The sequence below is a fragment of the Callithrix jacchus genome, chromosome 22, assembly GCF_049354715.1.
Source record: "Callithrix jacchus isolate 240 chromosome 22, calJac240_pri, whole genome shotgun sequence".
Lineage (NCBI taxonomy): Eukaryota > Metazoa > Chordata > Mammalia > Primates > Cebidae > Callithrix > Callithrix jacchus.
In genome coordinates, this window is record NC_133523.1 from 49,898,201 (window position 1) to 49,911,919 (window position 13,719).

The window sequence follows — 13,719 nt, forward strand, 5'->3', positions numbered from 1 at the left end:
ATTGCAGAGAGAGGGGACAGGCCCTGGGCTGGGATGCTGGCTGCCTTATTTCACATAAGGCAAGGAGGCCAGAACGTCTGGAGATAAAAGAAGAAAAAGGAAGCAGATGAGGTCACAGACCATACCGGGCTCCAGGTTATCTAGGGCACAGTGGGGCCAGGTGCCTTTTACTCTGAGTAATGTGAGAAGTCATTGAGGGTTTTGAGCAGATAAGTGAAATAATTTATTTTATTTTATCTTATTTTATTTTGAGACAGAGTCTCACTCTGTTGCCCAGGCTGGGGTGCAGTGGCATGATCTCAGCTCACTGCAACCTCCACCTCCTGAGTTCAAGCAATTCTCCTGTCTCAGCCTTCTGAGTAGCTGGGATTACAGGCGCGTGCCACCATGCCCAGCTAAGTCTGGTCTCAAACTCCTGACCTCGTGATCTGCCCATCTCAGCCTCCTCAGATGCTGGGATTACAGGTGTGAGCCACCGCGCCTGGCCAATTCTGGTCTCAAACTCCTGACCTCGTGATCTGCCCACCTCAGCCTCCTCAGATGCTGGGATTACAGGTGTGAGCCACCATGCCCAGCTAATTCTGGTCTCAAACTCCTGACCTCGTGATCTGCCCACCTCAGCCTGCTCAGATGCTGGGATTACAGGTGTGAGCCACCATGCCCAGCTAATTCTGGTCTCAAACTCCTGACCTCGTGATCTGCCCACCTCAGCCTGCTCAGATGCTGGGATTACAGGTGTGAGCCACCATGCCTGGCCAATTCTGGTCTCAAACTCCTGACCTCGTGATCTGCCCACCTCAGCCTCCTCAGATGCTGGGATTACAGGTGTGAGCCACCGTGCCTGGCCAATTCTGGTCTCAAACTCCTGACCTCGTGATCTGCCCACCTCAGCCTCCTCAGATGCTGGGATTACAGGTGTGAGCCACCGTGCCTGGCCAATTCTGGTCTCAAACTCCTGACCTCGTGATCTGCCCACCTCAGCCTCCTGAGATGCTGGGATTACAGGCGTGAGCCACTGCGCCTGGCCAACACGATTTAATTAACAATTTAACATCACATCAGGTACAGGGCTGCAAATAGATTGATGGAAGCAGAGAGGTCAGTTAGGAGAACACAGTATACAGTGAAACAAGCACTAAAAAGAAAAAGAGACTGCAATAATCTTATACAATCGACCTATAATCTAATGAGATGGATTCGATATCTAATCCAATGGACCTATAATCTAATGAGATGGATTCGATATCTAATCCAATGGACCTATAATCTAATGAGATGGATTCGATATCTAATCCAATGGACCTATAATCTAATGAGATGGATTCGATATCTAATCCAATGGACCTATAATCTAATGAGATGGATTCGATATCTAATCCAATGGACCTATAATCTAATGAGATGGACTAATAATCTAATGAGAGAAACCAATAATAATCTGATGACATGGATCAAGAAATGGTCAAATTCCTTAAATATTTGAATGTTAAAGCCATCAGAATGTTCAGCCTGCCTAGATGATGTTATGAGGGAATAAACAGAGTCAGGGTGTTTTCTAGATATGAGGCATGACCTGGCACCTCCTGAGCTGGAGAAAACAGTGGGAGGAATCGTGTAGATATGAGCATCAAAACTATTCAAGTTCAGCTCGGAACACGATGAGTCTGGGATGCCTGTTGGAGCCAGGTAGGCAATTAGATGAAGTCCAACGTTCAGGTCTCACAACTTCTGACAAGACCTCTAGGTTTTTAGCCCTACTTTTCCCCCAAACCAACAAGAGCTCAGTCAAGCACAAGGGAACTTACCGTGTGAAGAGGTGTCTTCGGCCATGCTGGAAGAGTCCTGGAGGCTGAGCCACTGTCTGGGAGGAAATCTGCACGGAGGCTGGCTTTTTATATGCTGAGCCAGGTTGTCCCGCCCACTTTTTAAAACCATTTACATGATTCTCTAATTCTCCCCTTAGACACTGTATCACTCCTTAGAAACTCCTTAGAGGCTGGGCGCGGTGGCTCACACCTGTAATCCTAGCACTTTGGGAGGCCGAGGTGGGTGGACCACCTGAGGTCAGGAGTTCAAGACCTGCCTGCCCATCGTGGTGAAACCCCATCTTCAAAAAAAAAAAAAGAAAGAAACTACTTAGAAACATGTACCCTCCATCTGAAAAGGACTAGATAGGACTCCTTTTCATCAGCTGATATTTAAATGATTACCAATCCCTGCACCTAAGCCATCACAAGAAGAACGTTTTGCCCCATGCCAGCTCACATACGAGTGTCATGCTCCTTGGCTCCCCCAACTCCCTTTGGGAAAACAATTTATCTCAAGTCGCTGGAACCTAAATGGGGAGAGAAGCTTGCAATAGTTCCCAGTTTTTTTAAAAAGAATATTTTTGAGTACTATTCTGCTTACATTTTTTTTTTTTTGAGACAGAGTTTTGCTCTTGTTACCCAGGCTGGAGTGCAATGGCGCCATCTCGGCTCACCGCAACCTCAGCCTCCTGGGTTCAGGCAATTCTCCTGCCTCAGCCTCCTGAGTAGCTGGGATTACAGGCACGCACCACCATGCCCAGCTAATTTTTTTATTTTTAGTAGAGACGGGGTTTCACCATGTTGAGCAGGATGGTCTCGATCTCCTGACCTCGTGATCCACCCGCCTCGGCCTCCCAAAGTGCTGGGATTACAGGCTTAAGCCGCCGCGCCCGGCCAATGTTATTTTGATGTAAATTATATGCACATCTACTTGAACATTACATATTACAATTATAAATGTGTTTTAAGTTAATTGACACAAATTGGATGTAAGGGCGATCTGGCTGAGACATCTGTCGCCCCATTGATCGCCAGGGTTGATTCGGCTGATCTGGCTGGCTAGGCGGGTGTCCCCTTCCTCCCTCACTGCTCCATGTGTGCCCCTCCCAAAGCTGCGTGCTCGGTTGAAGAGGACGACCACCCCCGATAGAGGAGGACCGGTCTTCGGTCAAGGGTATATGAGTAGCTGTGCTCCCCTGCTAGAACCTCCAAACAAGCTCTCAAGGTTAATTGATACAAATTGAATATTTGCAAGGAATTATAATATATTATCTAATCTATTATATTAATATATGATATATAATATTAATAAATACTATATTGTGTAATACATAACATAGCTGCTATATATTAACATAAATGATATAACATATATTAAATATAACATATACATTATATATGTTATATATTACATAATATATTTACTCCAATTAAATATTGTATTTACTTTTTAGCTTTATTGAGGTACAGTTGACAAAAATGATACATATTTTATCATTTTGAATTTTGATATACACATATAATAATTACCATAATCAAATCAAGCTGATTGATGTATTTACCACCTCAAATCACACCCTTTGTGTGTGTGCATTACGTTATTTTTACTCCGATTAAATATTTTATTACCTTTTAGCTTTATTGAGATACAGCTGACAAAAACGATATTTTTTTGTCTGTTTTTGACACTGAGTCTCGATCTGTCACCCAGGCTGAGTGCAATGGCCAATCTTGGCTCACTGCAACCTCCACCCCCCGGTTCAAGTGACTCTCCTGCCTCAGTCTCCTAAGTAGCTAGGATTACATGCATCTCCTACCACGCCCAACTGATTTTTGTATTTTTAGTAAAGGCACAGTTTCACCATTTTGGTCAGGCTAGTCTCAAACTCCTAAGCTCGTGATCCACCCACCTCGGCCTCCCAAAGTGTTGGGATTATAGGAGTGATCCACTGTGCCCAGCCAAAAATGATACAAATATTTTAAATATATTATTTGAATTTTGATATGCACATATGATTACCGTAATCAAATCAAGCTGATTAATGTATTTAGCACCTGAAATTATATCCTTTGTGTTTGTGTGCATATGTGTGTGGTCAGAACACTTTTTTTTTTTTTTTTTGAGACAGAGTTTCACTCTGGTTGCCCAGGCTGGAGTGCAATGGCGTGATCTCGGCTCACTGCAACCTCCACTCCCTAGGTTCAAGCCATTCTCCTGCTTCAGCCTCCCAAGTAGCTGGGATTATAGGCATGCACCACCATGCCCAGCTAATTTTTTATATTTTTATTAGAGACGGTGTTTCTCCATTTTGGTCAGGCTGGTCTCAAACTCCCAATCTCAGGTGATCCGCCCACCTCAGCCTCCCAAAGTGCTGGGATTACAGGTGTGAGCCACTGCGCCCAGTCAGAACACTTTTTAAAAAAATATCCTTGGTCAGGTGTGGTGGCTCACGCCTGTAATCCCAGCACTTTGGGAGGCCAAGGCACGTGGATCACAAGGTCAGAAGTTCAAGACCAGCCTGGCCATCATGGAGAAACCCCATCTTTAAAAAATAAAATTAAATTAAATTAAAATTAAAATACAAAAATTAGCCAGGCACATTGGTGGGCACTTGTAATCCCAGCTACTCGGGAGGCTGAGACAGGAGAACGACTTGAACCTGGGAGGCGGAGGTTGCAGTGAGCCGACATCGCGCCATTGCACTCTAGTCTGGGCAACAGAGCAACAATCCATCTCAAAAAATAAAAATAAAAAAAATTCTATCATCTCCCCCATGCAGAAGAGTACTTAAGATCTATCCTTGTAGCAAAAAAAAAAAAAAAAAAAAAAAAAATCTATCCTCTCAGCAAATATCAAGTAGTATGGTTTGCTTCTGACCATCCCATTTTAAGATTTTTTTTTTTAGTTAACTATGTCACATAATGTCACTATGTACATATGTCAAGTACCGTCACCATGTACATTAAATCCTCTAAACTTATTTATCTTGCAAAACTAAAAATTTGTACCTCTTGAGCAACATATCCCCATTTCCCCTTCACCCAAGCCCCTGGCAACCACCATTCTACCCTCTGTTTCTATTAGTTTGAGTATTTTGAATTTTGTTTTTTGTTTTTCTGTGTGTGTTTTTTTTTTTTTTTTTTTTTGGAGACAGAATCTTGCTCTGTCACCCAAGCTGGAGTACAGTAACTCAGCCTTGGCTCACTGCAACCTCCACCTCTTGGGTTCAAGCAATTCTCCTGCCTCAGCCTCCTGACCAGCTGGGACTACAGGTGCAAGCCACCAGGGCCAGCTAATTTTAATATTTTTAGTAGAGATGGGGTTTCACCATGTTGGTCAGGCTGGTCTCGAACTCCTGACCTCAGGTGATCTGCCCACCTCAGCCTCCCAAAGTGCTGGGATTACAGGCATGAGCCATCATGACTGGCCAAGAGCAGTTTCTTGTAAAAATCTTTTGAAATCAGCTGTAAAAATGGCACCCCGTTCAGGACCCCTCTCCTCTGCGGAGTGCTTTCTTCTTTAGCTTATTAAACTTTTACTCTTTGTGTCCACACTCTTTAATTTTCTTGGACATGAGACCACGAGCTTAGATAACCCCTTAAACAGTGAGACCGGTGACCCTGACCTCTTTCAGTTTATTTAGAATATTTTTCTTACTGTTTACTTTTTATTTACTTTGAGAGGGTCTTGCTCTGTTACCCAGGCTGCAGTGCAGTGGTGCAACCATGGCTCACTGTCGCCTCCAACTCCTGGGCTCAAGGGATTCTACCCCTTAGGCCTCCAAAATTGCTCTGAGAATAAATGCACAAGCCAACACGCCCAGCCACCAAATTTTCAATCATTATAGATCTTATAGCTGGAAATCATATCTTATTGCATTTTTTTTAAGACGGGCTTTCATCATTCGGTCAGGCTGGTCTTGAACTCCCGACCTCAGGTGATCTGCCTGCCCTGGCTGCCAAGGTTCTTGGATTACAGGCTTGAGCCACCACCCCCGGCCTGCTTTATTTTTAATTTGAGTACTAGTGTGTTTGAACAACTTAAATCAAATGTACTCGCCACATTTTACTTTTCTTATGTTTCCGATTCTTTGCTTCTTTCTTATGTAGAACATTTCTTTCAGGCTTAAATATCCTGCTGCATTTGTCCTATGTCCTGCAAGTGTTTTCTTAATTCAGCATTTTAAAATAATATTTTGTTTTTACGTTTTGTGTGTCTTTATAGCATTCTTCTAATTTGGATCTGTGTTTAATTGTCTAACTGCACTTCGTGAAAATGGAGAACAAGATGTCATGCCTTTTCGTAAATGTTTACCAAACGACACAGGTAGGATTCCACTTCCAACATATATCCAGAACCTTTAAAATTGTACATAAAAATGCAGGTGAAGTCGTGCAGGAGGCCAGCAATGCACAGGTGGAGCCTCTGGGGGAAGAATCAGAAGTCATTCTGCATCCTAAATTTCTGACCTGACCTTTCTGCAGGGCGGGTATCTGACTCGTGCTACACCGTCAACAAGACAAAGAGACCTTGACGAGCTTTTATTTCTTTTTATTTTTATGTTTCACTCCAGTTTTCAATTCCGCGATCTCAAAACCCGGGATGTCATCTCCAGTACCACTTTTCAGCCTCACCTCTGTGCAGCTTCACAGGTGTATAGGTCTCCCTGGGAGGGTGGGGCCTGAAGCCTGCTGGAAGCAGGTGCCCTGAGCTGCCACGTCTACCCTTTTACCCACTGGGGTGCAGGCAAGGGAAATCCGCTAGGGTGGGGCGCGCTGAGGGGGCAGGGCAGTGAGTGAAATCGTCTTTAACGATAGTGATAGGGTCGTGAGCAATAAAACAAGGGATCCAGCTTCATTAGGTCACCCAGGCTAGGGGGTGGACAGTGCGCAGCAAGGGGTCCATTCCCATTAGGTCATTGAGGCAAGGGCCAAGAGCAGTAAGGGGGTCCACCCCCATTACGTCACCGAGCCTTGAAGGTGGGCCGTGCGCAGTGGAGAGGGTGCAGTGTGCAATACCTCTATCTATGGGCAAACTAATTCTAAGAAGATTTATGGGGGATGCTTTAAGTCATACAGCAGTGACAGAGCTGTCAGGGTTACCACCACCAGCTGGCAGCTTCCAGTGAGTTCTATAGGAAGATGCTTTTGAGCAGCACAGTAACAAGAGCTGATAAAGTTCACGGTCACCAAGGTGCGATTGCTGGTCTGAGGGCAGCCTTCCATAAGAACTGGAGCAAGGTCCTACAACGCCTTTATCAGGAGTGGCTCTCGCCCCAAGTCTGCCACACAGCGGGTATCTTCACGATACTAAACGCTGCCGCCTGGGCCATGGATTCTTGTCCTGGTATAACTGTTTTTCCCTTAAATCATGCTCTGCACTGTGTCTTCTCCAGGCATTCCTCTGATTATAAGGTTCTTACTCCTTAATTCATGCTCTGCACTGTGTCTGCTCTAGTCATTCCTCCGATTATGAACTAAGATATCATTTTACATCTATGTAGGGAAATATTGTTTAGGCACTCATACCATGAACTATTATATGATTATATAGAGAGGATTATATAAGGGGAAATAACTGAGTAGTAATACTAAACTGGGATAAACTTCAAGCCCTAATTCTATAAACTAATATATGATTATATAAAGGGTTGTATAAAAGGAAATAACTGAGTAGTAATACTATAAACTGAGATATTCTTCAGGTTTCATTGTGCCAGGGTTCTGCTTAGCTCTCCTTCCTCCGTGCCTATATGGGTTACCCACAGCTGAAAACATTGAGTGTGCCAGGCATAGAAGCTCCACACCTCTTCTCACATACCTTGCCCTATGTATCTTTTCTATCTGGCTGTTCATTTGCATCCTTTGTGATGTATTTTATCATAAAACAGTAAACATAAGCAAAGTGTTTCTCTGGGTTCTATGATTCATTCTAGAAATGAGTTCCAGGGCATTGTGGGAACCTCAATTCTTTTTTTTTTTTTTTTGAGACGGAGTTTCGCTGTTGTTACCCAGGCTGGAGTGCGATGGCACGATCTCGGCTCATCGCAACCTCAGCCTCCTGGGATCAGGCAATTCTCCTGCCTCAGCCTCCCGAGTAGCTGGGATTACAGGCACGCGCCACCATGCCCAGCTAATGTTTTGTATTTTTAGTAGAGACAGGGTTTCACCATGTTGACCAGGATGGTCTCGATCTCTTGACCTCATGATCCACCCACCTCGGCCTCCCAAAGTGCTGGGATTACAGGCGTGAGCCACCGCGCCCGGCCGGGAACCCCAATTCTAATGTAGTTGGTCAAAAGCACAGGCCACAACCTGGTGATTGTGATTGGCATCTGAAGTGAAGGGCAATTTTATGGGACTCGGTCCTCAACCTGTGGGATCTGACACTTCTTTCAAGTAGATAGTGTCAGATTTGATTGATAGGACACCTAGTGATGTCTCCCGGAGAACTGGGATGGATGAAAACTCCACTCATTTGGTCACACAAATGTTCTGTTTTAAGAGAGTAGAAAGAAAAGAACAGTTTGCTTTTTCCTTTAGACGTGGTGTCAGAAATGGGAGGTTGAGTGATTGTGTAAGAGTGGGAACACTTATAAACATTTGGGGCTGGGCGCGGTGGCTCACGCCTGTAATCCCAGCACTTTGGGAGGCCAAGGTGGGTGGATCACAAGGTCAAGAGATCGAGACCATCCTGGTCAACATGGTGAAACCCCGTCTCTACTAAAAATACAAAACATTAGCTGGGCATGGTGGTGTGTGCCTGTAATCCCAGCTACTCAGGAGGCTGAGGCAGGAGAATCGCCTGAACCCAGGAGGCGGAGGTTGCGGTGAGCCGAGATCGCACCATTGCACTCCAGCCTGGGTAACGAGTGAAACTCTGTCTCAAAAAATAAAAATAAATAAATAAAATAAGAAAAAACATTTGGAAATTAAAATAGTGCCTTTTTATTTGCATTTTTAGATTTTAAAAAATAATTATGGAGATGCAGAAATGATAAAAAATAGTGCAGAGTTCTGTGTATTCGTCATCCAGCTCTTTCAAATGAAGACATCTTTATATAGTACAAAGTTAAAATCAGGAAATTGACATTGCTACAATCTGTAGTTCTTATTTAGATTTAACCAGTTCTCTGTATCTCTCATTTACATGTATATATGTACTCCTATGGCAATCTTAATTTTTTAATGAAGCTGTAAAGGGAGACTTACCCAGTAGCATAATGTCCATTATTAGGAGCAAGGTAAGGAACAGTACATCAGAATTAGTCAAAGGGCAAACAAAAGTCAAGTTTGATGATCAGGGAAAACTCCGCATCCCCAAATGCTTGTTGAATAAAATGAAGGTCTACCAGTCAAAACAGCACAATAAACCAGATGCTGAAAAAAGGATGAGGATATGGTTTGGCTCTGTGTCCCCACCAAGTCTTACCTTGAATTTTAATCATCCCCAGGTGGCAAGGGCAGGGCCAGGTGGAGACAATTGAATTAGTTTCCCCCATATTGTTCTCATGATAGTGAGTTCTCATGAGATCTGATGGTTTTATAATGGGCTTCCCCCTTCACTGGGCTGTCACTTCTCTCATCTGCTACCATGTAAGATGTGCCTGTTTCACCTTCCGCCGTGATTGTAAGTTTCCTGAGGCTTTTCTAGCCATGCAGAACTGTGAGTCCAACCTCTTTCCTTTATAAATTACCCAGTCTCGAGTATGTCTTCATAGCAGCATGAAAACAGACTAATATAGATGCCATGCTCCTCTAATACCAATGTTGCTCTGTGCATGTGTCTTCGTCTATGTGAGAAAGAACTGAAAAGTAGAAGCATTACATTTAGATATGTCCCAGCTGTAGTTTGGATGAGTTTGGAGGGCTGATGCAATGAAACTGATCTTACAGATGAGAGTGACAGGTTTAGAAAAAGAAAGTGGTTCCTAGCGTACAGGTTGAATTAGACGGGAAGAAGTCAATAAATAAGGTTTTAGCCTGGCACAGTGGGTCACGCCTATAATCCCAGAACTTTAGGAGAACAAGACAGGTGGATTGCCTGAGTTTAGGAGTTTGAGACCAGCCTAGGCAACATGGCAGAACCCTGTCTCTACAAAAAATACAAAAAAAAAAAAAAATTAGGCAGGTGGGGTGGCAGGCACCTGTAGTTCCAACTACTCTGGAGGCTGAGGCAGGAGGATCGCTTGAGCCTGGGAGGTAGAGGCTGCAGTGAGCCGTGATCGTGCTATTGCATTCCAGCTTGGGCAACAAAATAAAATGAGAAAAAGAAAGAAGGTTTTAAAGATAACCATTATAGTAGCCTAGAGCCCTAAACTCTGATCTGCTTCCCCTTACCTAATCCTTTCTTGTGACTGTCCTTTAACCCAGAGTTTCTCAGTCTTGGCACTGTTGATACTGTGGGATGGATAATTTTTGATTGCAGTGGGAAATCCTGTGCAATTTAAGAACTTCAGCAGTATCACCGGCGTCTTTTTAGTATATACCAGTGAAGCAGGATAGGTAGTCAAGGAGTGGCCGTGTCCTCAGGACACAGCAACCGTGGTGTCCATACAATCAACCCAATATGCCCCAGCATTCAAATTGTAGTTAAGTGCATTCAAGCAAAGCCATCACACAGAGACTGACCCTCCCACTCATAAAACTTGAGAAAAGCACATTTATTTGTCTTTTTTTTTTTTTTGAGATGGAGTTTTGCTCTTGTTACCCAGGCTGGAGTGCAATGGCGCGATCTCGGCTCACTGCAACCTCCACCTCCTGGGTTCAGGCAATTCTCCTGCCTCAGCCTCCTGAGTAGCTGGGATTACAGGCACGCGCCACCATGCCCAGCTAATTTTTTGTATTTTTAGTAGAGACGGGGTTTCACCATGTGGACCAGGATGGTCTCCATCTCTTGACCTTGTGATCCACCCGCCTCAGCCGCCCAAAGTGCTGGGATTACAGGCTTGAGCCACCGCGCCCGGTCTCATGTATTTGTCTTATGTCATAGAAAGAAGCAAATGTTCTTGTCCATTTTTTTTATACTACGGTTGTCCTAAGACTTTTGTCATCCACAGTTATTGTTTGTCGTTGATTCTACTCCGGAAAGTGGCTTGCAGTCAGCTACAGTTCAGGGCTTCTTTCGGAGACTTCATAAGAAGGACTCTTGAATGCAAGCTCCTGGTAGCTTTGGAGATTGTTCTATTGGTCTAGAGTGAAAACTTCTAGGACTTTAATTAGAAGGCTGATGTATTCATAAAATACATAACTATGTACATATATATGTATCCAATATGTTGCAGAGCAGGAGTTGATTTCATGGACTGTACTATTATAAATGAAAAATATTTTATTATATAGTATATTAAGCACTGTTAAAAGTCACTGTTGATGATTTTTTTTCTCTCCATTAATTGTGGAGCCAAGAGGATAAAAAGTATCTTTCATGCAGAAGCAGGAACCTGCATCCAGGAACAGAGCCCTTTGCTCCTCCCTCAGAATGAATGGAGACCAGAAATCAGATGTTTATGCCCAAGAAAAGCAGGATTTCGTTCAGCACTTCTCCCAGATTGTTACGGTGCTGACTGAGGATGAGATGGGGCACCCAGAGACAGGAGATGCTATCATTCGGCTCAAGGAGGTCCTGGAGTACAACGCCATTGGAGGCAAGTATCACCGGGGTTTGACGGGGCTCGTAGCGTTCCGGGAGCTGATGGAGCCAAGGAAACAGGATGCTGATAGTCTCCAGCGGGCCCTGACTGTGGGCTGGTGTGTGGAACTGCTGTAAGCTTTCTTCCTGGTGACAGATAACACCATGGATTCATCCCTCACCCGCCGGGGACAGATCTGCTGGTATCGGAAGCCAGGTGTGGGTTTGGATGCCATCAATGATGCTATCCTTCTGAAAGCATGTGTCTACCACCTGCTGAAGCTCTACTGCCGGAGCAGGCCCATCACCTGAACCTGATCGAGCTCTTCCTGCAGAGTTCCTATCAGACTGAGATTGGGCAGACCCTGGACCTCATCACAGCCCCTCAGGACAATGTGGATCTCCGCAGATTCACTGAAAAGAGGTACAAATCCATTGTCAAGTACAAGACGGCTTTCTACTCCTTCTACCTTCCTGTAGCTGCAGCCATGTACACGGCAGGAATTGATGGCGAGAAGGAGCATGCCAATGCCAAGAAGATCCTGCTGGAGATGGGAGAGTTCTTTCAGATTCAGGATGATTACCTGGACCTCTTTGGGGACCCCAGTGTGACTGGCAAAGTTGGCACTGACATGCAGGACAACAAATGCAGCTGGCTGGTGGTCCAGTGTCTGCAACGGTCCACTCCGAAACAGTGCCAGATCCTGAAGGAAAATTACGGGCAGAAGGAGGCTGAGAAGGTGGCCAGAGTGAAGGCATTATAGGAGGAGCTGGATCTGCCGGCCACGTTCTCGAAGTATGAGGAAGACAGTTACAACCACATTATGGCTCTCATTGAACAGTACACAGCGCCCTGCCCCCAGCTATCTTTCTGGGGCTTGTGCGCAAAATCTACAAGCGGAAAAAGTGACCTAGGGACTGCAAGGGCGGAGAGGAGGCTCTCAATAAATAAATTATTGTGAAAAAAAAAAAAAGGATTCATGCAGTTGAGAAATGGAATTAGGGAGAAAAGGAATAAACAGACACTCGCCCGCACCAACACCCCACCCACACCCACACACAGATTTATTCCAAGGACTGAACTTACTATTTTTTGTTTGTTTTAAACATTGCTGATTCTTTTTTGTTTTTGAGTCAGGAGGACTTTTTTTTGAAATCTACTTTCTGTCTCCATGAAACTTTTTTCCTTCGAGCTATCTATAGCCTTCAACAATTGAGAATACACTTGTAAACAAAATTTGAAGACTATTTCTCTCTCTGCCTGATTTCTCCAGAATTCAGAAACTATTTGTGAATATTATTAATTCATGGCAATGTGGTTGTTTGCATATGTTCAATAAGAATCTGCTTTCTAGCTAGGTCTGGTGGCACACACCTGTAGTCCCAGCTACTTTGGAGGCTGAGGCAGGAGGATCACTTGATCCCAGGAGTTTGAGGCTGTAGCAAGCTATAATCATGCCACTGCACTCCGGTCTGGGTAAAAGAGCAAGACCCTATCTCCGTTTTTAAAAATCCACGTTCTTTTGTAACACAATTGTAGGCACTGGGTATTTTCCCAGGGCTTGACTGGAATGGTATGTTCTTAAGTATGAGAAGACTGCTTTGAGGAATTAAGACTGACTTTGTGGAGCTGATGGGAGCCTTTGGAAGGACTGGCCTCATATCTTGTGTACGCAGTTCCTTTGCAGGGTTCCTGGCCTGTAGTAAATACAGTGCCATTCTCTGATAGGCCCAGGAACCTCAAGGTGTTTTGGAGCCTTAAGAAAAGGGGTTTTCACCTAATTCATGCAGTTATCTGCAGGTGCAGATGAAGCTTTGGCTGCGCTTGAGAGGTCTTTGGAGGTCAAGTCTGAGAGATTCCTTGTGAGGGGTTCCAGCAACGCCAATTTAGGAGGAACTGTATAAACAGTGATTCTTGCTGAACTTTGTTTGGGTAAGCATAGTGGGACAGAAGCTTATTTTGCAGATAGGTTGTTCCTACTATGATTTGCCTTTGATGGAAGTCAGGGACTGGAGAGAGAAAAACTGTGTTTCCAAAGAAAACTACAGCGCTGCCAGGTGTGGTGGCTCACTTTGGGAGGCTGAGGCAGGTGGATCACGAGGTCAGGAGTTTGAGACCAGCCTGACCAACATGGTGAAACCCCGTTTCTACTGAAAATACAAAAATTAGCTGGGCGTGGGGATAGGCACCCGTAATCCCAGCTACTCAAGAAGCTGAAGCATGAGAATCACTGGAAACCGGAAAGCAGAGGTTGCAGTGGGCTGAGATTGCACCACTGC

At 44.5% G+C, this 13,719-nt stretch overlaps 1 pseudogene; it reads left to right on the forward strand.

Annotated features, from left to right (window-relative positions):
• The first annotated feature begins 11,265 nt into the window (after positions 1 to 11,265).
• Positions 11,266 to 12,349, forward strand: LOC100384963 (farnesyl pyrophosphate synthase pseudogene; annotated as a pseudogene).
• Positions 12,350 to 13,719: the final 1,370 nt, after the last annotated feature.